Raw genomic sequence first — 25,113 nt, forward strand, 5'->3', positions numbered from 1 at the left:
TTAACCATATAACTACCCTGACTAACTATTTACCAGTCTGATGGCTCGGGGGTAGAAGTTGTTCAGGGTCTGTTGGTTCCAGACTTGCTGCATCGATACCACTTGCCATGGGGTAGCAGAGAGAACAGTGTGTGACTTGGGTGGCTGGACTCTTAGAACGTTTTCTGAGCCTTCCTCTGACAGCGCCTGGTATAGAGGTCCTGGACGTTTTAGGGAGCTCGGCCCCAGTGATGTACTGGGCCATACACACTACCCTCTGTAGCGCCTTGCAGTCAGATGCCAAGCAGTTGCCGTACCAGGCGGTGATGCAGCCAGTCAAGATGCTCTCAATGGTGCAGCTGTAGAACGTTTTGAGGATTTGAAGGCCCATGCCAAAATCGTTCATCCTCCTGAGGGGGAAGAGGCATTGTCGTACCCTCTTCAAGACTGTGTCGGTGTGTTTGAACCGTGATAGATCCTTAGTGATGTGGACACTGAGGAACTTGAAGCTCTTGACCCGCTCCACTACAGCCCCGTCTATGTAAATGGGGCCTTCCGTTTCCTGTAGTCCACAATCAGCTCCTTTATCTTACTGACGTTGAGGAAGAGGTTGTTGTCCTGGCACCACGGTGTAAAGCCTTATTTGCATATTTATTTCCCAAGGGGCCTTTCGGGTGTATTTTAGAGGTACCAGGCCACCCATGACTGTGTTTGCTAATGACAGAGACATGAGTGTTGCATTCAATGGCTTTAAGTCCTGTAGCCTTCACCAAGTGAGTGGCTAAGTACATTTTTTATAATAACAATTCAATTATTTATGAAAATACATTACTTTGTTTGACAATAGCTAGTTTTGTCCTAACACAGTGGTCTGAAACTCCTACTTTGCAGGCCACATCAGAAAGTCACATTATGCTGGTTTGCAAAGTGTTATATAATTCCTATTGTAATCCAGTCAGAGGCAGGATTGCCAACAATTGGAACTGTTAATCCCCCGCAACTACACTGACTGGCAATGTAGGGAAGATGAATACATGAGCCTCCCTTAATTAACCATCGAAACAGGAGTAACCGTCTCAATAACACCCACTTCCAGAATGGATTAGGTTAGAAAAATGTGTTATTTATCTCTGTGTAGTATAAGATCAATTAATCAATCAATGTGCATGCAGAAACATAGATATTAAAACAAACTAGTATAAAAAAGCAACTTGCAACAAGGCATCCTGGGAAATATGATAATGAGGCCCCTCCCATATATTTTTCCATTGTGAGAGAGTTAATAGAAATGAACTCAACACGGTCGTTTAACAACGGCGCCTCGTGGTGTTGATTCCACTGGGATTCAAATAACATGTATTCACTGCAGGTGGTGTAAGTTTCAATCCCACTGGTGTTAACCCCATTAGAATCAACACTCAGATATTACAACCGTCTTTTGCTTTGCACACACACACACCAAAATGCACACACACACATGAATGCACACACACACACTAACTGATCATGCCGTCTACATTTAGGGCATCCAGGAGGATCAGCCCATCACCTCAGCTTCACCCTGCTACACAGACGGAGCTTATGAAACCAGATACAGAGAGAGAGAAAGAGAGAGAGAGAGAAATACATAGATAGAAAGAGAGAGAGCGAGAGAGACAGTCTACTACTCTTAGATAGATAGATAGATAGATAGATAGATAGATAGATAGATAGATAGATAGATAGATAGATAGATAGATAGATAGATAGATAGATAGATAGATAGATAGATAGATAGATAGATAGATAGATCTATAACTCACATTTCTATGTGAGTTACATATTGCAGCTTTAAAATGTGACAGGTAGAATTACCGCAGTTTTCTTTTGTTACCATCACCAACCTGGTAACTACCCATCTGACTGGCTGTGTCCTGTAGTAACCATCACCAACCTGGTAACTACCCATCTGACTGGCTGTGTCCTGTAGTAACCATCACCAACCTGGTAACTACCCATCTGACTGGCTGTGTCCTGTAGTAACCATCACCAACCTGGTAACTACCCATCTGACTGGCTGTGTCCTGTAGTAACCATCACCAACCTGGTAACTACCCATCTGACTGGCTGTGTCCTGTAGTAACCATCACCAACCTGGTAACTACCCATCTGACTGGCTGTGTCCTGTAGTAACCATCACCAACCTGGTAACTACCCATCTGACTGGCTGTGTCCTGTAGTAACCATCACCAACCTGGTAACTACCCATCTGACTGGCTGTGTCCTGTAGTAACCATCACCAACCTGGTAACTACCCATCTGACTGGCTGTGTATTGCAGTGTTGTTGACGATGAACCTTTGTCCGTGTGTACGTTGCCTTGTTTAGTGAACTCTGTACCGTCCCTGACAGAGACAGTTAGTTGCACTAGATAAAAACCTCTGCCTAGTAAAGAGATGTCCACACATACATGCGTATTAACACACACTTCAGTGGAGAACGAAGGCCTGTAACGGCACAGCATCGGAACACAGCAGAGACATAACAGCTCTCATGTTTAGAGAGAGACCAACCTGAGAGTTTGTCACAAACACAGATGCCTTAAAGCCGTTTAATTTGCCCCTACTTCCTGTCACATCCCACTGGGTACAGACGTCATCTCAACGTCTAGTTTTGATTTACGTTTGGTTGAGTTGTCAACTGACTTGAATGCAACGTAAAATCAGCAAAAACTGTCACCATATCATTGTATTTATGTTACATTTTCTTACGTCGTCACATTGGATTTTTTTTTTTAAATGACGTGAAAAACACTTTGATTCAACCAGTTTTTGCCCAATGGGAAGATGTTGACCTGTACATCACAGCTGTTAGTGAGGAGTCTGGGTTGACCTGTACATCACAGCTGTTAGTGAGGAGTCTGGGTTGACCTGTACATCACAGCTGTTAGTGAGGAGTCTGGGTTGACCTGTACATTACAGCTGTTAGTGAGGAGTCTGGGTTGACCTGTACATCACAGCTGTTAGTGAGGAGTCTGGGTTGACCTGTACATCACAGCTGTTAGTGAGGAGTCTGGGTTGACCTGTACATCACAGCTGTTAGTGAGGAGTCTGGGTTGACCTGTACATTACAGCTGTTAATGAGGAGTCTGTGTTGACGTGTACATCACAGCTGTTAATGAGGAGTCTGTGTTGACCTGTACATCACAGCTGTTAGTGAGGAGTCTGGGTTGACCTGTACATCACAGCTGTTAGTGAGGAGTCTGGGTTGACCTGTACATCACAGCTGTTAGTGAGGAGTCTGTGTTGACCTGTACATCACAGCTGTTAATGAGGAGTCTGGGTTGACCTGTACATCACAGCTGTTAGTGAGGAGTCTGGGTTGACCTGTACATCACAGCTGTTAGTGAGGAGTCTGGGTTGACCTGTACATCACAGCTGTTAATGAGGAGTCTGGGTTGACCTGTACATCACAGCTGTTAGTGAGGAGTCTGGGTTGACCTGTACATCACAGCTGTTAATGAGGAGTCTGGGTTGACCTGTACATCACAGCTGTTAATGAGGAGTCTGGGTTGACCTGTACATCACAGCTGTTAGTGAGGAGTCTGGGTTGACCTGTACATCACAGCTGTTAGTGAGGAGTCTGGGTTGACCTGTACATCACAGCTGTTAATGAGGAGTCTGGGTTGACCTGTACATCACAGCTGTTAGTGAGGAGTCTGGGTTGACCTGTACATCACAGCTGTTAGTGAGGAGTCTGGGTTGACCTGTACATCACAGCTGTTAGTGAGGAGTCTGGGTTGACCTGTACATCACAGCTGTTAGTGAGGAGTCTGGGTTGACCTGTACATCACAGCTGTTAATGAGGAGTCTGGGTTGACCTGTACATCACAGCTGTTAATGAGGAGTCTGGGTTGACCTGTACATCACAGCTGTTAGTGAGGAGTCTGGGTTGACCTGTACATCACAGCTGTTAATGAGGAGTCTGGGTTGACCTGTACATCACAGCTGTTAGTGAGGAGTCTGGGTTGACCTGTACATCACAGCTGTTAGTGAGGAGTCTGGGTTGACCTGTACATCACAGCTGTTAGTGAGGAGTCTGGGTTGACCTGTACATCACAGCTGTTAGTGAGGAGTCTGGGTTGACCTGTACATCACAGCTGTTAGTGAGGAGTCTGGGTTGACCTGTACATCACAGCTGTTAGTGAGGAGTCTGGGTTGGTGCTGCACCTTCCCCCAAACTAAGAATGCTACTTTGTATGAATATGCGCTCATATTACATCATTCAATAAGACGTTATTTACCTCTAGGCAAGACTTGCAAGGAAACCAGAAGTACTTTAGATCAACGAGAGAGAGAGAGAGAGAGAGAGAGAGAGAGAGAGAGAGAGAGAGAGAGAGAGAGAGAGAGAGAGAGAGAGAGAGAGAGAGAGCAACGAGAGAGAGCAACGAGAGAGAAAGAGAGAGAGAGAGAGAGAGAGAGAGAGAGCAACGAGAGAGAGCAACGAGAGAGAGAGAGCAACGAGAGAGAGCAACGAGAGAGAGAGAAAGAGAGAGAGAGAGAGACAGAGACAGAGACAGAGACAGAGAGAGAGAGAGAGAGAGGGGGGGGGGAGACAGAGACAGAGACAGAGACAGAGACAGAGACAGAGACAGAGACAGAGACAGAGACAGAGACAGAGAGAGAGAGAGAGAGAGAGAGAGAGAGAGAGAGAGAGAGAGAGAGACAGAGACAGAGACAGAGACAGAGACAGAGACAGAGACAGAGACAGAGACAGAGACAGAGACAGAGACAGAGAGAGAGAGAGAGAGAGAGAGAGAGAGAGAGAGAGAGAGAGAGAGAGAGACAGAGACAGAGACAGAGACAGAGACAGAGACAGAGACAGAGACAGAGAGAGAGAGAGAGAGAGAGAGAGAGAGAGAGAGAGAGAGAGAGAGAGAGAGAGAGAGACCACATGAGAGGAAGAATGTTGTTAATGCAGAACCCTGTCAACTGATGCATGTTCATATTCAGAGCTTCTGGATAGTCTCACAGATACAACACACACACACACACACCAGTGGCACAGCGGTCCAAAGCACTGCATCTCAGTGCTTGAGGCGTCACTACAGACCCTGGTTTGATTCCAGGCTGTATCACATAGGGACTCATAGTTGATTCATGTTTGATAAATTATCTGATTGGTTGCTTCATGTTTGATAAATTATCTGATTGGTTGCTTCATGTTTGATAAATGATCTGGTTGGTTGCTTCATGTTTGATAAATGATCTGATTGGCTGATGGGTTTAATAAGGTACATAAGTACTTTAAGGTGTATGTTTCTAGTCTCGTGACATGTACACAGGTGACATGAGCAGATGTTGGAATATTGTATTGTTTTCTCGCTTAAACAACGACATAATTACACACTTAACATAACTGTCTGTTACGACTACAGACCTGTGACACTAACAAGGTTTATAGGACACTGCCTGTCAGTGTGGAGAGAAGAAGACAGTAGGGTACACAACATAACTGTCTGTTACGACTACAGACCTGTGACACTAACAAGGTTGAAAGGACACTGCCTGTCAGTGTGGAGAGAAGAAGACAGTAGGGTACACAACATAACTGTCTGTTACGACTACAGACCTGTGACACTAACAAGGTTGAAAGGACACTGCCTGTCAGTGTGGAGAGAAGAAGACAGTAGGGTACACAACATAACTGTCTGTTACGACTACAGACCTGTGACTCTAACAAGGTTGAAAGGACACTGCCTGTCAGTGTGGAGAGAAGAAGACAGTAGGGTACACAACATAACTGTCTGTTACGACTACAGACCTGTGACACTAACAAGGTTGAAAGGACACTGCCTGTCAGTGTGGAGAGAAGAAGACAGTAGGGAACACAAGTCAGTGTGGAGAGAAGAAGACAGTAGGGAACACAAGGGCCATGTCCCCAATGGCATCCTGTTCCCTATATAGTGCACTACTTTTGACAAGAACCCTGTGGGCCCTATTTAAAAGTAGTGCACTGGGGAAAGGGTCCGATTGGGAACACAGTATGGTGTCAGGCAGTGATTACAGATTACAGAATGGAACCGTGAATAACGATGAGTGAGAAAGTTACAGACCCATAAAATACCATACCCCAAAGACATGCTAACCTCTCCTGTTGTTGTAATGGTGAGAGGTTGGCATGTCCTGCGGGTGTGAGTGTTGTGCATCTGTGGCACTCATCATGTTTCATGATTCATTCAGGACTATCCGTAACCACGGTAGAATCCAATAATATGTTTAGAAATGTATTCTATTCTTATTTACAATAAAAGTGACTCCAAAATTAAATGTAATTATTTTCTACTCATACGATTGCTCAGAGAAAGAGATTTTGTTTAATAAGTAATATTTTTTTTCTCCAGTTCAGTTCAAGTTTTATTGTCACATGCACAAGTATAGTGAAATGCTTAACTTGCGAGCTCTACCTGACAGTGCAGTAATCAATATAAAAAGAGTATAACTAATACAATTATTATTATTATTATTATTATTATTTTATATAAATAATAAAGAAAAAGGAGAAATAAGAAATGAGAGGAGGCTAAATACAGGGTCAGTGCCAATACCACATTTACAATATACAGGGATACTGGAGTACTGAGGTAGATATGTACATGTAGGCAGGGATACTGGAGTACTGAGGTAGATATGTACATGTAGGTAGGGATACTGGAGTACTGAGGTAGATATGTACATGTAGGAAGGGATACTGGAGTAATGAGGTAGATATGTACATGTAGGCAGGGATACTGGAGTAATGAGGTAGATATGTACATGTAGGAAGGGATACTGGAATACTGAGGTAGATATGTACATGTAGGAAGGGATACTGGAGTACTGAGGTAGATATGTACATGTAGGCAGGGATACTGGAGTAATGAGGTAGATATGTACATGTAGGCAGGGATACTAGAGTACTGAGGTAGATATGTACATGTAGGAAGGGATACTGGAGTACTGAGGTAGATATGTACATGTAGGAAGGGATACTGGAGTACTGAGGTAGATATGTACATGTAGGAAGGGATACTGGAGTAATGAGGTAGATATGTACATGTAGGAAGGGATACTGGAGTACTGAGGTAGATATGTACATGTAGGCAAGGATACTGGAGTAATGAGGTAGATATGTACATGTAGGCAGGGATACTGGAGTAATGAGGTAGATATGTACATGTAGGCAGGGATTAGGAGAAGGTGACCAGTAGCAGGATAAATAGATAAATAGATACTAATATAGACATGTAAACAGGAGTAATAGTGACTAGTAGCAGGATAAATAGATAAATAGAACGGTAGTGGTCCGAGTCTTGCTGCACCGGTACCGTCTGCCAGACCGAAGCATGGAGAACAGTCCACGTCTCAGAACAGTAGTGGTCCGAGTCTTGCTGCACCGGTACCGTCTGCCAGACCGAAGCATGGAGAACAGTCCACGTCTCAGAACAGTAGTGGTCCGAGTCTTGCTGCACCGGTACCGTCTGCCAGACGGGAGCATGGAGAACAGTCCACGTCTCAGAACGGTAGTGGTCCGAGTCTTGCTGCACCGGTACCGTCTGCCAGACGGGAGCATGGAGAACAGTCCTCGTCTCAGAACGGTAGTGGTCCGAGTCTTGCTGCACCGGTACCGTCTGCCAGACGGGAGCATGGAGAACAGTCCTCGTCTCAGAACGGTAGTGGTCCGAGTCTTGCTGCACCGGTACCGTCTGCCAGACGGGAGCATGGAGAACAGTCCTCGTCTCAGAACGGTAGTGGTCCGAGTCTTGCTGCACCGGTACCGTCTGCCAGACGGGAGCATGGAGAACAGTCCTCGTCTCAGAACGGTAGTGGTCCGAGTCTTGCTGCACCGGTACCGTCTGCCAGACGGGAGCATGGAGAACAGTCCACGTCTCAGAACGGTAGTGGTCAGAATTATCCACAGCCCTGTTTTCAAAACCTTGTCTTGTGAGGATAACGACACTGAGCCTTTTCCTGAAATGTTTTATGAGTTAGAGAACACATTGGGAAGGTTCTAAGACCATCCCTCCTTACAGATCATTACAGATCATTTACACATCATGATATCATTTGATGGACTGACCTTTTCAGTTCAAACCACAGGTTTTCAACGGGGTTCAAGTCCGACGACTGAGATGGCTATTGCAAAATGATGATTTTGTAGTCAATTAAAAATGTATTTGTGGATTTACATGTGTGCTTGGAGTTATTGGCTTGCAGGAAGATCCACTTGCTGCCAAATTTCATCCTCCTGGCAGAGGCAACCAGGTTTTTTGGCTACAATGTCCTGGTACTGGATCAATTTTATGATGCCGTTGACCTTAACAAGGGACCCAGGACCAGTGGAAACCAAATAGCCCCAGAACATAAAAAATCCAGCAGCATATTTGACAGTAGGTATGCGGTTCTTTTCTGCTCAGGCATTCTCATTTCAACTCCAAACCCACTACTGGTGGACGTGACCAAAGAGCTCTAATTGACCAATAGCAACGGCTCCAATCCAAGTGGCAACACCGTTTAGCAAACTCCAGGCGTTTACATGAGTTAAATGACATAAAAACAGAGCTCTCTCTCACTCTCTATGCAGAGCCCACAGTATGTACATTACAGTCTGCGTATCATGCAATGAAATACTGTAGGGTTCAGGGGGTAATGTTTGTAGTTAGACCATATTATAATATTCAGTATCCAAACCACTAATTCATGGAGCGAACTTGTACACATCATGGTCATGCAGCTGTTTAAACCAGGAACATACATCTCTGACTCCACACGCAACAGTCATGCTGGTGGCAATGAATACCTTACAGTGATTACCTGAGTTTACCTAACAAAGCCTCAATGAATACCTTACAGTGATTACCTGAGTTTACCTAACAAAGCCTCAATGAATACATGACCTTAATGACCTGAAAAGTTGACCTAATAAAGCTCATGAATATATTACCTAATGAAGAAGCAGAAGCTGAAGAAGAAGCTAGAGAAGAAGAAGCTAGAGAAGAAGAAGCAGAAGCTGAAGAAGAAGCTAGAGAAGAAGACGCTGAAGAAGAAGAAGCCAAATAAGAAGACACGAGAGAAGAAGAAGCTGAAAAAGCTAGAGAAGAAGAAGCTGAAGAAGAAGAAGCTGAAGAAGCTAGAGAAGAAGAAGCTGAAGAAGCTAGAGAAGAAGAAGCTGAAGAAGAAGCTGAAGAAGAAGAAGCAGAAGAAGCCAAATAAGAAGAAGCTAGAGAAGAAGAAGCAAAAGAAGAAGAAGCTAAAGAAGAAGAAGGAGCTGAAGAAGAAGGAGCTGAAGAAGCTAGAGAAGAAGAAGGAGCTGAAGAAGAAGGAGCTGAAGAAGCTAGAGAAGAAGAAGCTGAAGAAGCTAGAGAGGAAGCTGAAGAAGAAGCTAAATAAGAAGAGGCTAGAGAAGAAGCTGAAGAAGCCGAAGAAGCTGAAACAGAAGAAGGAGAAGATCCAATAACCTGATAAAAAGTGTCACTAGCTAATTAAATTGTCCAGTGATTTTGGGGGGAAAGTCTGCATAGAAAATAAATGCAACAATTACCTGCTATAGTGCTTTTTCACTTAACTATCTTGTGTCGATATAAACAGCTGGAAGTAATGAAGTCACACCTAAAAAAAATTATTACTTTTTCACAAAAAACCTACAGTGTCAAATAAAAATGAAGTGGCTGAGGTGTTTCCATTACCCATTTAGGCTGAGTTCTACTGTGCATTAATACTTGGCGACACACTGTATGCCTTCCCATCTATCTGTTTCCTGTCTCAGGTAGCCAGCGAAAGACAGACTGGATGCCTTCCCACCTACCTATCTGTTTCCTGTCTCAGGTAGCCAGCAAAAGACAGACTGGATGCCCTCCCACCTATCTGTTTCCTGTCTCAGGTAGCCAGTGAAAGACAGACTGTATGCCTTCCCACCTATCTGTTTCCTGTCTCAGGTAGCCAGTGAAAGACAGACTGTATGCCTTCCCACCTATCTGTTTCCTGTCTCAGGTAGCCAGCGAAAGACAGACTGTATGCCCTCCCACCTATCTGTTTCCTGTCTCAGGTAGCCAGCGAAAGACAGACTGTATGCTCTCCCACCTACCTATCTGTTTCCTGTCTCAGGTAGCCAGCGAAAGACAGACTGTATGCTCTCCCACCTACCTATCTGTTTCCTGTCTCAGGTAGCCAGTGAAAGACAGACTGGATGCCTTCCCACCTATCTGTTTCCTGTCTCAGGTAGCCAGTGAAAGACAGACTATATGCCTTCCCACCCACCTATCTGTTTCCTGTCTCAGGTAACCAGCGAAAGACAGACTGTATGCCCTCCCACCTACCTATCTGTTTCCTGTCTCAGGTAGCCAGTGAAAGACAGACTGTATGCCCTCCCACCTATCTGTTTCCTGTCTCAGGTAGCCAGTGAAAGACAGACTGTATGCCCTCCCACCTACCTATCTGTTTCCTGTCTCAGGTAGCCAGTGAAAGACAGACTGGATGCCTTCCCACCTATCTGTTTCCTGTCTCAGGTAGCCAGCGAAAGACAGACTGTATGCTCTCCCACCTACCTATCTGTTTCCTGTCTCAGGTAGCCAGCGAAAGACAGACTGTATGCCTTCCCACCTATCTGTTTCCTGTCTCAGGTAGCCAGTGAAAGACAGACTGTATGCCCTCCCACCTACCTATCTGTTTCCTGTCTCAGGTAGCCAGCGAAAGACAGACTGTATGCCTTCCCACCTATCTGTTTCCTGTCTCAGGTAGCCAGTGAAAGACAGACTGGATGCCCTCCCACCTACCTATCTGTTTCCTGTCTCAGGTAGCCAGCGAAAGACAGACTGCATTCCTTCCCACCTACCTATCTGTTTCCTGTCTCAGGTAGCCAGCGAAAGACAGACTGCATTCCTTCCCACCTACCTATCTGTTTCCTGTCTCAGGTAGCCAGCGAAAGACAGACTGTATATCCTCCCACCTACCTATCTGTTTCCTGTCTCAGGTAACCAGTGAAAGACAGACTGTATGCCTTCCCACCTATCTGTTTCCCGTCTCAGGTAGCCAGTGAAAGACAGACTGGATGCCCTCCCACCTATCTGTTTCCTGTCTCAGGTAGCCAGTGAAAGACAGACTGGAGGGCATCCCACCTATCTGTTTCCTGTCTCAGGTAGCCAGTGAAAGACAGACTGGATGCCCTCCCACCTACCTATCTGTTTCCTGTCTCTGGTAGCCCAAAGCCAGCATGGATAGAATGCAATAATTCACTAATATCTTAACCCGAGTTCATCCTGTAAACCGCGCTGAATAAGAGCATCTACTGAAACGTAAAAGCAAGGTGAAGCAAGTCATGCATTCCTGAAAGTCAGGACCATTTTGCAAGCAGTAGGCATTTAGAATACCGAAGAAGTCCATGAACAAAAATGGATGTAGCAACTACAGATTGCCCCTTTAAGTCTATCAAAAGTGTGCGAGTTTGAGCAGGTGTCCATTAGGCCTATGGATTTATATTTTTTATCAGCATGAATTAGATTGAGCAATAAAAGCCCCACTTTTATACCATAGGCTGGGATCCGCACTATGCAGCTGTTGCAAGAGCGCATTTTTTCACTGGCTGTCCACTGGTTTAAAAAACAATGATTGTAAACTTCTTGAATTCAAACATTATTGGGTTCAAATATACATTTAGATTTGTGAAGAGCCATCCACAACAACCACAATCCGTATGGCGCAAATAGCTAAATGAGAGAGCAGCAGTGTGATTCATATCAATGCGCTATGTAGACATCAATAATAAGTGGTATCCGTGTTGCAGTAGACTACACAGCTGCATTCATCCTTACCTCCAAGCGTTTATTCAAATTGGATAATCTTTGGATGCCGCCAGCAGTCGCACCATTGGAAGACATAGTTTGGACTGTAGCCTACAAAAGCCTATTCCTGCTCTTCTCCCGCGATCCATCAAACACATCTGGTGTGTCATCATAGTGGTCTCTGACTTGTGGTCAGACTCGCTCATGTGGAACAAACGTCAACTTTTTTCAATGTTGATTTGAATGTTATTGAGAAAACAGAGAAGTGTCAAAGATTATTTTCGCACACATCCTTTCTGAATTTTTAAGTATTTCTCGAAGTAATCTAGTTTTTCAAAATAATCTGTAATCTGATTACAATATTTTTGTACTTTTTGTGGATTACAGTTACACGTTTTTTTGTAATCCCTTACATGTAACGATTACATGTAATCCGTTACTCCCCAACCCTGGAAAGGCATATATAGAGTCATGAAAATAATATATACTATGTAGCCTTAACATTGCGGTTTGAACTGACAGAGATTTCTAGAAGGTTCTGAAATTCTGATCCATTTGGGTTTGACGTGCACTCTCGCGCGTTCACTCGCCTCAAGCGCATGCCTGGGACTAGAGTCGTGCAACAGCGTGGCTAATTGCGCTGATAAGCGCCCAAAAATATTTCATATTATCTGGAACAGATACTGCTGTCATAGAGTGTGAAAACAGAAAAGTAACACTATTCTGTATGTGACAACAGAGACATTGTCCACCGTAGCACGAACAAGTGCTGCGAAACTGGAAAATATGGTTAGGCCTACGCATTAGGTCAATTCCCCACCCAGCCCTACTCATAAAGAATTATATATATATATATATCTCAAATACTATTTTTCTACCATTGTGTGAATGCTGTATTTACATATTGTACATCAAAGGCAAACTTGCGGGACATTTTTAAATATCACATTCATCTCTAAACAACATAACCATTATCAAACAGCTCGCAATATCGTTTGTTGTTTCTAATTCTGAAATAAATATTGCAGATGTTTTTATACAACTTATACAACTTTATACAACTATTTTACGTTTGAAATATATAATTAGCACTTTTTAATCATTAAAACATGCGTTCCATTCCTCCTATTTAGTGAAAAATGCTTGCCTACATATAGTTACAAAGGACCCTTATAAATGCTATGTCAGAGCAAAGCCTACACAATAATCCTCCTCAGTTGAACCAAAATGTAACTTTAAAAACTATTATAGACAGATATGTTTCAAGAGGTAGCCTCTCCTCCCATACATCCAACAACACTCATTATTACAGCAGTAATATTTAGCCAGAGTACAGGCTACCACTTCAGGCTGAGAATTTAGTTTCCCTCTATGTCTCAGGCGGACACCCCCAGGCGACATCATCATCCCATGCCCCCAGAACAGCGCGGTGGACAAGGGGGCAAGGGGGCAGTGCCCGCAGCCAGCTGAAGGATCCAGAAGTCAGCAGCAAAAATGCCAATCATATCAAAGCGCTAGGAACCCGTGCACTACTTCTCTCTCTCTCTCTCCCTCTCTCTCTTTCTCCTTATCTGTGTCTCGCTGTCTCTCTCTCCCCCTCTCTCTCTTTCTCCCTATCTGTGTCTCGCTGTCTCTCTCTCCCCCTCTCTCTCTTTCTCCCTATCTGTGTCTCACTGTCTCTCTCTCCCCCTCTCTCTCTCTCTCGACATTAAACAAATATAACACAATAAACCAGGCATTGCGTAAAACAGATGTGTCGTCAGTGAAACAATGTGACCTTTAGATCTGAGAATAAATAACTTTTAGTGAAGCTGAATGTTATCACAACCTAATCTAGAAGTTTTTGCAATGCACGTAGCTACTCAAAACAAAACATACAAAGCCCATAACCACCACCGATAAAACGTTCTGTAAACTGCAGCTTTACAAATTAGGATAGAAAATGTAGTTTAGTGGGCTAGCCTACCTTTGACACCATCGATCTCATTTCGCTAGTGGGATAGCCTACCTTTGGCTGCATCGACCTCCTTTCGCTGTTCCCTATCTCAGTTTCACCACTGGTCATCTTCTGAGGAACCGCTGGAAAACGGACTATATCCTGCCGAACGAGCTGCGCTCATAATCCAACTTTCAGATAGAGAGAGAACGCAAAATAACGGTAACGTCTTCTAGAACCGACAGTAAGGACTACAGAGTTTGACGCTGATGTTTGATGTACTTCTAGTCTCAGAACTCAATTCGGAGGAGCGGAGGAGACATCGACCGGCGCGCGTTTGGGTGCAATGAGAGGAGAGCCACACAGTCAGTGCGCGCGGTGTCAGTTTTGCACCGGTGTGACGTCAAACAGAAGGGGCCCCGACTCTGTAGCTGCTGGCGGGAGTATCATCGCTCTCTTATCTTATTAGCCACCAAAGATGATAAAGAGAAAACCGATGCGCACAGGTATGTTCATCATATTCCGTTTTAATGATTGTACGATTTTACTTGGAGTCGCCAAACAAAACATGTTGCAAAATATGTTATGCTACTACAGGTGTAGGATCTTAATTTGAGCCAGTTTGCTACAGCAGGGAAATAATCCTGCAGCAACAGGAAATGTAAATGATTATATGGATTATAATTAATGGACATTTAGGGATTGATAGGCCTACATTTTTCGTGAGGGAAAATCAAGTCTGTAATTTCCACTTAGAAATGTAAAACTAGAGGAGCATTTTTAAACCACAAATACACTACAGGTTTTACATTTCTTGCATTGCATAAAAGTTATCCTGCAACAGGGTGACCAAATTAAGATCCTACATATTTATGTATAAGTGTAGGACAGTGCTCTCCAACCCTGACCTGACTCAGTTTATCAAACAGCTAATTATTAGAAGCAGGTGTGCTAGATTAGGGTTGGAGTTAAAACCTACAGGAGGGTAGTAGAGCCCAGGTGTAGGCTAATTTCACACAGACACAGGTTAGTTGCACCTTAATTGGGGAGAACAGGCTCGTGTTAATGACTGGGGGAGAATGAGTGGAATGGTATCAAACGCATGGTTTCCAGGTGTTTGATGCCATTCCATTTGCTCCGTTCTGGCCATTATTATGAGCTATCCTCCCCTCACCAGCCTCCTGTGACACAGGTTGGAAAGTGTTCGAGCGGTAACTTCTACTGACGACAAGTTTAACAAATAACAGAATGAATGAATTTAATGTTATTTTGGTGTCAAATTGTTGGCAACCCATCCCTTAAGGGAATAATTAACACACAAAGAAACATTCAAATGATTCACAGTGATACTTCGCAGGGATAATTCACAGTGATAATTCACAGCGATAATTCACAGCGATAATTCTTCCGGTGTTCTGTGCAGTGCTCACAGCATAAAGAATGAAACATAAATAAATATTAGCAGGCAAAGTTATCCAAGCATTAATAATAACCCTGGAGCATTACTAATAAACCTGGTGTAGTAATAAAAACCCTAATAACACTGAAGCATTAGTAATAACACTGAAGCATTAATAATAAACCTGGAGCAGTAATAATAACCCTAATAACACTGAAGCATTAATAATAACCCTGGAGCATTACTAATAAACCTGGTGTAGTAATAATAACCCTGGAGCAGTAATAATAACCCTATAACAGTAATAATAACCCTATAACAGTAATAATAACCCTATAACAGTATTAATAACCCTATAACAGTAATAATAACCCTGGAGCAGTAATAATAACCCTATAACAGTAATAATAACCCTATAACAGTAATAATAACCCTATAACAGTAATAATAACCCTATAACAGTAATAATAACCCTATAACAGTATTAATAACCCTATAACAGTAATAATAACCCTGGAGCAGTAATAATAACCCTATAACAGTAATAATAACCCTGTAACATTAATAATAACCCTGGAACATTAATAATAAACCTGGAACATTAATAATAACCCTGGAGCATTAATAATAAACCTGGAACATTAATAATAACAAATAATAATAATAATACGATTTTTAAAATTATTATTTTTAGTTAACTAGGCAAGTCATTTAAAAACTGATTATAATTTACAATGACGGCCTGGGAACAGTGGGTTAACTGCCTTGTTCAGGGGCAGAACGACAGATTTTTACCTTGTCAGCTCTGGGATTCAATCTAGCATCCTTTTGGTTACTAGTCCAACGCTCTAACCACTAGCTACCTGGAACATTAATAATAACCCTGGAGCAGTAAAATAAATACACAAAAATAAATAAATAAACATGAGGAGGCGGCTTATGGTAGAGAAATTAACATTCAGTGCTCTGGCAACAGCTCTGGTGGACATTCCTGCAGTCAGCATGCCAATTACACGCTCCCTCAAAACTTGAGACATCTGTGGCATTGTGTGACAAAACCACACATTTTAGAGGGGCCTTTTATTGTCCCCAGCACAAGGTGTACCTGTGTAAGGATCATGGTGTTTAATCAGCTTCTTGATATGCCACACCTGTCAGGTGGATGGATTATCTTGGCAAACAAGAAATGCTCACTGACAGGGATGTAAACAAATTTTGTGCACAACATTTTTGAGAAATAAGCTTTCTGTGCGTATGGAACATTTCTGGGATCTTTTATTTCAGCTCATGAAACATGGGACCAACACTTTACATGTTGCGTATATATTTTTGTTCAGTGTAAGTGCACTTTGCTTTGTGTCTGGAGCTAAATGTTTAATTTAATTAAAGGTCAACCTTTTTATTTTATTCCAGGCTTTATCAAAAAACGAATTTCATCCTCTATTGCTCTTTCTACCATGATATACACTTGCTCTTATTCCAGAAAGACCACCTGATATGGGGCGGCAGCGTAGCCTAGTGTTGGACTAGTAAACGCAAGGTTGCAAGTTCAAATCCCTGAACTGACGAGGTACAATTCTGTCGTTCTACCCCTGAACAAGGCAGTTAACCCACTGTTCCTAGACCGTCATTGAAAATAAGAACTTGTTCTTAACTGACTTGCCTAGTTAAATAAAGGTTGAAACACAGGGTATGTCTGGTGGTCTTTCTGGAATAAGAGCAAGTGTATATCATGGTAGAAAGGGCATTAGAGGATGAAATTAGTTTTATTCTCTTACCAGTATTATAATGACACACACAGACCTACAGGTTTAATATCATCTCTAAGAAGCTCACAGCACTTAGTTTCTCATCACAGCCTCAACATTAACTGCTTTGGTTCTGGATGCCCAGATTACACAGCATTTAGCACACTGAGCTCCATTACTCCACAAATCAGCAGCAGCTCCATTACTCCACAAAGCAGTAGCAGCTCCACAAAGCAGCTCCATTACTCCACAAAGCAGCTCCATTACTCCACAAATCAGCAGCAGCTCCATTACTCCACAAAGCAGCAGCAGCTCCAATACTCCACAAAGCAGCTCCATTACTCCACAAAGCAGCAGCAGCTCCATTACTCCACAAAGCAGCAGCAGCTCCATTACTCCAAAAAGCAGCTCCATTACTCCACAAAGCGGCAGCAGCTCAATTACTCCACAAAGCAGCAGCAGCTCCATTACTCCACAAAGCAGCTCCATTACTCCACAAAGCAGCAGCAGCTCCAATAACCCACAAAGCAGCTCCATTACTCCACAAAGCAGCTCCATTACTCCACAAAGTAGCAGCAGCTCAATTACTCCACAAAGCAGCAGCAGCTCCATTACTTCACAAAGCAGCTCCATTACTCCACACAGCAGCAGCAGCTCCATTACTCCACAAAGCAGCTCCATTACTCCACAAAGCAGCTCCATTACTCCACAAAGCAGCTACATTACACCACTAAGCAGCAGCAGCAGCTCCATTTCTCCACAAAGCAGCAGCAGCTCCATTACTCCACAAAGCAGCTCCAATACTCCACAAAGCAGCAGCTCCATTACTCCACAAAGCAGCAGCTCAATTACTCCACAAAGCAGCAGCTCCATTACTCCACAAAGCAGCAGCAGCTCCATTACTCCACAAAGCAGCTCCATTACTCCACAAAGCAGCAGCAATAGGGATTCCCGTGCGTGTGCGTGCGTAAACCCAGCCTAGTTGGTAAGTCAGCCATTCTTCCCAGTGACTACAGTGTGACATGCTTAATATGGCCCTTCATTTATTATCAACTCTTTGTTGTGCTAAACCTGCCACAGTCTGAAATCGGTTACATATTTGGCCTTCATGGAGTTTGGATTTGCAGTCATGACGTCTGTGTACCAAATGGCACCCAATTCCCCTTATAGTGCCCTACTTTTGACCAGACCCCTATGGGTCCTGGTCAAAAGTAGTGCACAAAATAGGGAACAGGGTTCCATTTGGGATGCAAACCACCTTACATAAGAGGAGGCGGAACGCAAAAGAGGGTAGTTAGAGGATAGAGAAAGTGGCGTGTGTGTGTGTGGCCGAGGCACTACAATAATATTATTATTTGGGAGAAGACACTTCCATCCAAAGTGACTTGCAGTACATTGAGAGCGTGTCCGTTGTCAGTGTGTGATCCCTACGGGAATTGAACCCACGACCTTGGCTATTGCCGGCACCATGATCTAACTAACTGAGCCACATACGACCACGTACGGTAAAAAAAAAAAACTTAACAGAATCCTATAACATCACACGTGACTTTTCCATGGTTACCAAATTCCTGAACCTTACAGTTTACATGGTTGCTACAGCCACCGCTCTTCACTACTTCCCTAAACACCAGTTAAGATGCACTGCTTTGGTCTCAGCCTTGTATCGGTCCCTTGACCCTGCCTAACCCCATGGCCCTGGGCCTGTATTCACAAAATGTCAAGGAGTGCTGATCTAGGATCAGGTCCCACCTGTCCGTGTAATCTAAAAGGACCAGTATTCAGTCATAGAGCTGATCTAGGATCAGGTCCCACCTGTCCATGTAATCTAAAAGGACCAGTATTCAGTCAGAGAGCTGGTCTAGGATCAGGTCCCCCTGTCCATGTAATCTAAAAGGACCAGTATTCAGTCATAGAGCTGGTCTAGGATCAGGTCCCCCTGTCCATGTAATCTAAAAGGACCAGTATTCAGAGCCGTAGAGTAGGACTGCTGATCTAGGATCAGGTCCCCCCTGTCCATTTACTCGTATTCATTATGATCTGAAAGGCTAAACTGATATTAGAATCAGCAATTAGAAGGCTTTGTGACTACTTAACCCTGACCTTTGACCCCTGAACCCTACTCAACCTTTCTGCCCTGGATGAGACCAGCCTGTCGCTCCCTGCAGTGTCATTAGTCTGATGTTGTTCACATACGTTGCTTCATTTCATCTCACTCCCTTGTGGGGATGTGTTCTGACGCTTCCATTACATGATTGTCTGTGACCAGTCAGTGTCACATTGTGCAACAAACCCGAGAGGAACGGGGGGATTTAACCCACCCCTCCTTCATCCTCATTTTCCCCTTTGCCTTAGAGTGCCATGAAAATGAGCTTGAACTTTACCCCTCCTCACCCTCAACAGCCACCCTCATCCTTCTTCATGCAAGTCCCCCCCCCCCCCCCCCCTTTGCCCAAACCCCTCTTTCCCTGAGTTCCTCTTCACCCCTCTGTCTCCTCCTTCAACCCCTCTTGTCCCCCTCTGCCTTGGAGCACCTCTGAAATGTCAAGCTGAAATAAACTCTTCTGTTCCACGCCTCACTGACCCCTCATGTTATGTGTGACTGACTTCTGACTGGGTTGAAAATTAAGTGTTTGAATTCATCACTTCAAATAATATAATCCTGAGGTTAGAGAGGGGGGATAGCCTGGAATCCAAATTGATATGTGAAGGGAAACCCTCAAAGGTGAAGTTTCCCCTAGGTACAGATCTAGGATCAGCTTTCTTTCCCCCACTCCTAACCTTAACAATTAGTGGAGGAAATGCTAAACTGACCCAAGATCAGTGTTAAGGGACTGCTTTAACCAGACTGTGGGGAGAGAACAGAATCCATCTGGTATTTAATGACTGGTGCTTTAACCAGACTGTGGGGGGGAGAACAGAATCCATCTGGTATTTAATGACTGGTGCATTAACCAGACTGTGGGGGGAGCTGAGAACAGAATCCATCTGGTATTTAATGACTGGTGCTTTAACCAGACTGTGAGGGGAGCTGAGAACAGAATCCATCTGGTATTTAATGACTGGTGCTTTAACCAGACTGTGAGGGGAGCTGAGAACAGAATCCATATGCTATTTAATGACTGGTGCTTTATCAGACTATGAGGGGAGCTGAGAACAGAATCCATCTGGTATTTAATGACTGGTGCTTTAACCAGACTGTGAGGGGAGCTGTGAACAGAATCCATCTGGTATTTAATGACTGGTGCTTTAACCAGACTGTGAGGGGAGCTGAGAACAGAATCCATCTGGTATTTAATGACTGGTGCTTTAACCAGACTGTGAGGGGAGCTGAGAACAGAATCCATCTGGTATTTAATGACTGGTGCTTTAACCAGACTGTGAGGGGAGCTGAGAACAGAATCCATATGCTATTTAATGACTGGTGCTTTATCAGACTATGAGGGGAGCTGAGAACAGAATCCATCTGGTATTTAATGACTGGTGCTTTAACCAGACTGTGAGGGGGAGCTGAGAACAGAATCCATCTGGTATTTAATGACTGGTGCTTTAAGCAGACTGTGAGGGGAGAACAGAATCCATCTGGTATTTAATGACTGGTGCTTTAACCAGACTGTGGGGGGAGAACAGAATCCATCTGGTATTTAATGACTGGTGCTTTAAGCAGACTGTGAGGGGAGAACAGAATCCATCTGGTATTTAATGACTGGTGCTTTAACCAGACTGTGGGGGGAGAACAGAATCCATCTGGTATTTAATGACTGGTGCTTTAACCAGACTGTGAGGGGAGAACAGAATCCATCTGGTATTTAATGACCGGTGCTTTAACCAGACTGTGGGGGGAGAACAGAATCCATCTGGTATTTAATGACTGGTGCTTTAACCCGACTGTGAGGGGGAGCTGAGAACAGAATCCATCTGGTATTTAATGACTGGTGCTTTAACCAGACTGTGAGGGGAGCTGAGAACAGAATCCATCTGGTATTTAATGACTGGTGCTTTAAGCAGACTGTGAGGGGAGAACAGAATCCATCTGGTATTTAATGACTGGTGCTTTAACCAGACTGTGGGGGGAGAACAGAATCCATCTGGTATTTAATGACTGGTGCTTTAACCAGACTGTGGGGAGAGAACAGAATCCATCTGGTATTTAATGACTGGTGCTTTAAACCAGACTGTGAGGGGGAGCTGAGAACAGAATCCATCTGGTATTTAATGACTGGTGCTTTAACCAGACTGTGGGGGGAGAACAGAATCCATCTGGTATTTAATGACTGGTGCTTTAACCAGACTGTGAGGGGAGAACAGAATCCATCTGGTATTTAATGACTGGTGCTTTAACCAGACTGTGGGGGGAGAACAGAATCCATCTGGTATTTAATGACTGGTGCTTTAACCAGACTGTGAGGGGAGAACAGAATCCATCTGGTATTTAATGACTGGTGCTTTAACCAGACTGTAGGGGGAGCTGAGAACAGAATCCATCTGGTATTTAATGACCGGTGCTTTAACCAGACTGTGAGGGGAGAACAGAATCCATCTGGTATTTAATGACCGGTGCTTTAACCAGACTGTGAGGGGAGAACAGAATCCATCTGGTATTTAATGACTGGTGCTTTAACCAGACTGTGAGGGGAGAACAGAATCCATCTGGTATTTAATGACTGGTGCTTTAACCAGACTGTGAGGGGAGAACAGAATCCATCTGGTATTTAATGACCGGTGCTTTAAACCTTTTACTGCAGTGGGCTAAATCAGCACCATACAGAGTGTTTCTGGGTAGTCTTAAACAAATCTACGTTGAAACAAAAGTCTACACTTCACACACATGTTTATGGACTTAAACAAAAGAAGACACCTATACCATGTCAGACATAGAGTTGAAATGTATTCCAACGGTCTCACAGAGAAACACCAGATTTTCTGCAGTTAATTTTTTTAATAGTTTATTAATTATGAAACTTTGAAAAATATGAATAACATTCTACCCATGAGGCCACCAGAGGGCGATTTGGTAATTTGACTGCAGGAAAGATCTACGTGACTCTAAAGTCAGGAGAAAAGGATGGCTGCCATTACCGGGCTATTCCCTTTATAATGCAATACTTTTGACCAGGGCCCATAGGTCAACAGTAGTGTAGTATGTAGGGAATAGGGGTCACTCCAGGACACCTACACCACCCGATGTCACAGGAAGGCCATAAAGATCATCAAGGACAACAACCACCCGAGCCACTGCCTGTTCACCCCGCTATCATCCAGAAGGCGAGGTCAGTACAGGTGCATCAAAGCAGGGACCGAGAGACTGAAAAACAGCTTCTATCTCAAGGCCATCAGACTGTTAAACAGCCACCACTAACATCGAGTGGCTGCTGCCAACATACTGACTCAACTCCAGCTCACTTTAATAATGGAATTGATGGAAATTGATCAAAAATGTATCACTAGCCACTTTAAACAATGCCACTTAATATAATGTATATGTATATACTGTACTCTATATCATCTACTGCATCTTGCCATCTTTATGTAATACATGTATCACTAGCCACTTTAAACTATGCCACTTTATGTTTATATACCCTACATTACTCATCTCATATGTATATGTATATACTGTACTCGATACCACCTACTGCATCTTGCCTATGCCGTTCTGTACCATCACTCATTCATATATCTTTATGTACATATTCTTTATCCCTTTACACTTGTGTGTATAAGGTAGTAGTTGTGGAATTGTTAGGTTAGATTACTCGTTGGTTATTACTGCATTGTTGGAACTAGAAGCACAAGCATTTCACTACACTCGCATTAACATCTGCTAACCATGTGTATGTGACAAATAAAATTTGATTTGATTTGATTTGACTTGGGACTCCTTCCATAATGACCATCAGTGATGAGAGTGATGGCTGCCATCACCCTCCTTTTGGGCCATGGTCAAAAGTAGTGCACTATAATAGGGAATAGGGTGCCATTGGCCAAAGGGCTCTGGGCAAAAGTAGTGCACTATAATAGGGAATAGGGTGTCATTGGGGACGTACCCTAGGATTAGTCATAGCCAAGTGATTGCAGATGCGTTGAAGCTGCATCTGCTTGGTCATTGGGTTATTCTGTGTGTTGTTTCCCCTCGGGCCATGGCAGTAAATCTACTGTAAAATAAAGACACACACTGAATCTACTGAAAGAAAAACAACAGTTTGGGGAGAAAACAGGAAGTGCGTCGTTCGGCAAACCTTCAAAAAAGCTTCTTCTTGCAACATCATTATAACTCTGTTGTCATGTGAACGTTGAACCTTGTGAGGTTCGACGACCCTGTTCGATACGCTGATAAGCCATGACGAGTCGGGACCGGACACATGTTAACCTCGGTTAAACATTTCCACAGCTGTAACACAATATACAACCTGGTCCCAGATCTGTTTTTACTCTGGCCAACTCCGCTGTCTGGTATTGATGCCACTGACAGACAAGAATGAACAATGAGCACTCTGTTATTATAATTATTACATGAAACACGACTAACGCACACAGAAGAAGCACATTTGGGGACAGTTTTAGTGATAACAGAAAAATGTAATTATGAACCACAGAGAGGGCCGCAGGGCGCAGGCTGCCAGAAAGTCCCTCGGTAACGAGAATAGAGCACAGATTAGTTATGGTGTCTGAGTACGGGACACTTCTACCAAATGACATCCCATTCCCTTTATAGTGCACTAGTTTTGGTCAAAAAATAGTGCACTACATAGGGAATAGGGGTACCATTAGGTACAGAGCCTGAACACTTTGGCCCTAAACCACTAAACACTCTGTACTGGTCTGGTTCAATATTAGGACAACACTGTACTGGTCTGGTTCAATATTAGGACAACACTGTACTGGTCTGGTTCAATATTAGGACAACACTGTACTGGTCTGGTTCAATATTAGGACAACACTGTACTGGTCTGGTTCAATATTAGGACAACACTGTACTGGTCTGGTTCAATATTAGGACAACACTGTACTGGTCTGGTTCAATATTAGGACAACACTGTACTGGTCTGGTTCAATATTAGGACAACACTGTACTGGTCTGGTTCAATATTAGGACAACACTGTACTGGTCTGGTTCAATATTAGGACAACACTGTAATGGTCTGGTTCAATATTAGGACAACACTGTACTGGTCTGGTTCAATATTAGGACAACACTGTACTGGTCTGGTTCAATATTAGGACAACACTGTACTGGTCTGGTTCAATATTAGGACAACACTGTAATGGTCTGGTTCAATATTAGGACAACACTGTACTGGTCTGGTTCAATATTAGGACAACACTGTACTGGTCTGGTTCAATATTAGGACAACACTGTACTGGTCTGGTTCAATATTAGGACAACACTGTACTGGTCTGGTTCAATATTAGGACAACACTGTACTGGTCTGGTTCAATATTAGGACAACACTGTACTGGTCTGGTTCAATATTAGGACAACACTGTATTGGTCTGGTTCAATATTAGGACAACACTGTACTGGTCTGGTTCAATATTAGGACAACACTGTACTGGTCTGGTTCAATATTAGGACAACACAGTACTGGTCTGGCTCAATATTAGGACAACACTGTACTGGTCTGGTTCAATATTAGGACAACACTGTACTGGTCTGGTTCAATATTAGGACAACACTGTATTGGTCTGGTTCAATATTAGGACAACACTGTACTGGTCTGGTTCAATATTAGGACAACACTGTACTGGTCTGGTTCAATATTAGGACAACACAGTACTGGTCTGGCTCAATATTAGGACAACACTGTACTGGTCTGGTTCAATATTAGGACAACACTGTATTGGTCTGGTTCAATATTAGGACAACACAGTACTGGTCTGGTTCAATATTAGGACAACACAGTACTGGTCTGGCTCAATATTAGGACAACACAGTACTGGTCTGGCTCAATATTAGGACAACACTGTACTGGTCTGGTTCAATATTAGGACAACACTGTACTGGTCTGGTTCAATATTAGGACAACACAGTACTGGTCTGGCTCAATATTAGGACAACACTGTACTGGTCTGGTTCAATATTAGGACAACACTGTACTGGTCTGGTTCAATATTAGGACAACACTGTATTGGTCTGGTTCAATATTAGGACAACACTGTACTGGTCTGGTTCAATATTAGGACAACACTGTACTGGTCTGGTTCAATATTAGGACAACACTGTAATGGTCTGGTTCAATATTAGGACAACACTGTAC

Source organism: Salvelinus namaycush, chromosome 3, assembly GCF_016432855.1.
Source record: "Salvelinus namaycush isolate Seneca chromosome 3, SaNama_1.0, whole genome shotgun sequence".
Lineage (NCBI taxonomy): Eukaryota > Metazoa > Chordata > Actinopteri > Salmoniformes > Salmonidae > Salvelinus > Salvelinus namaycush.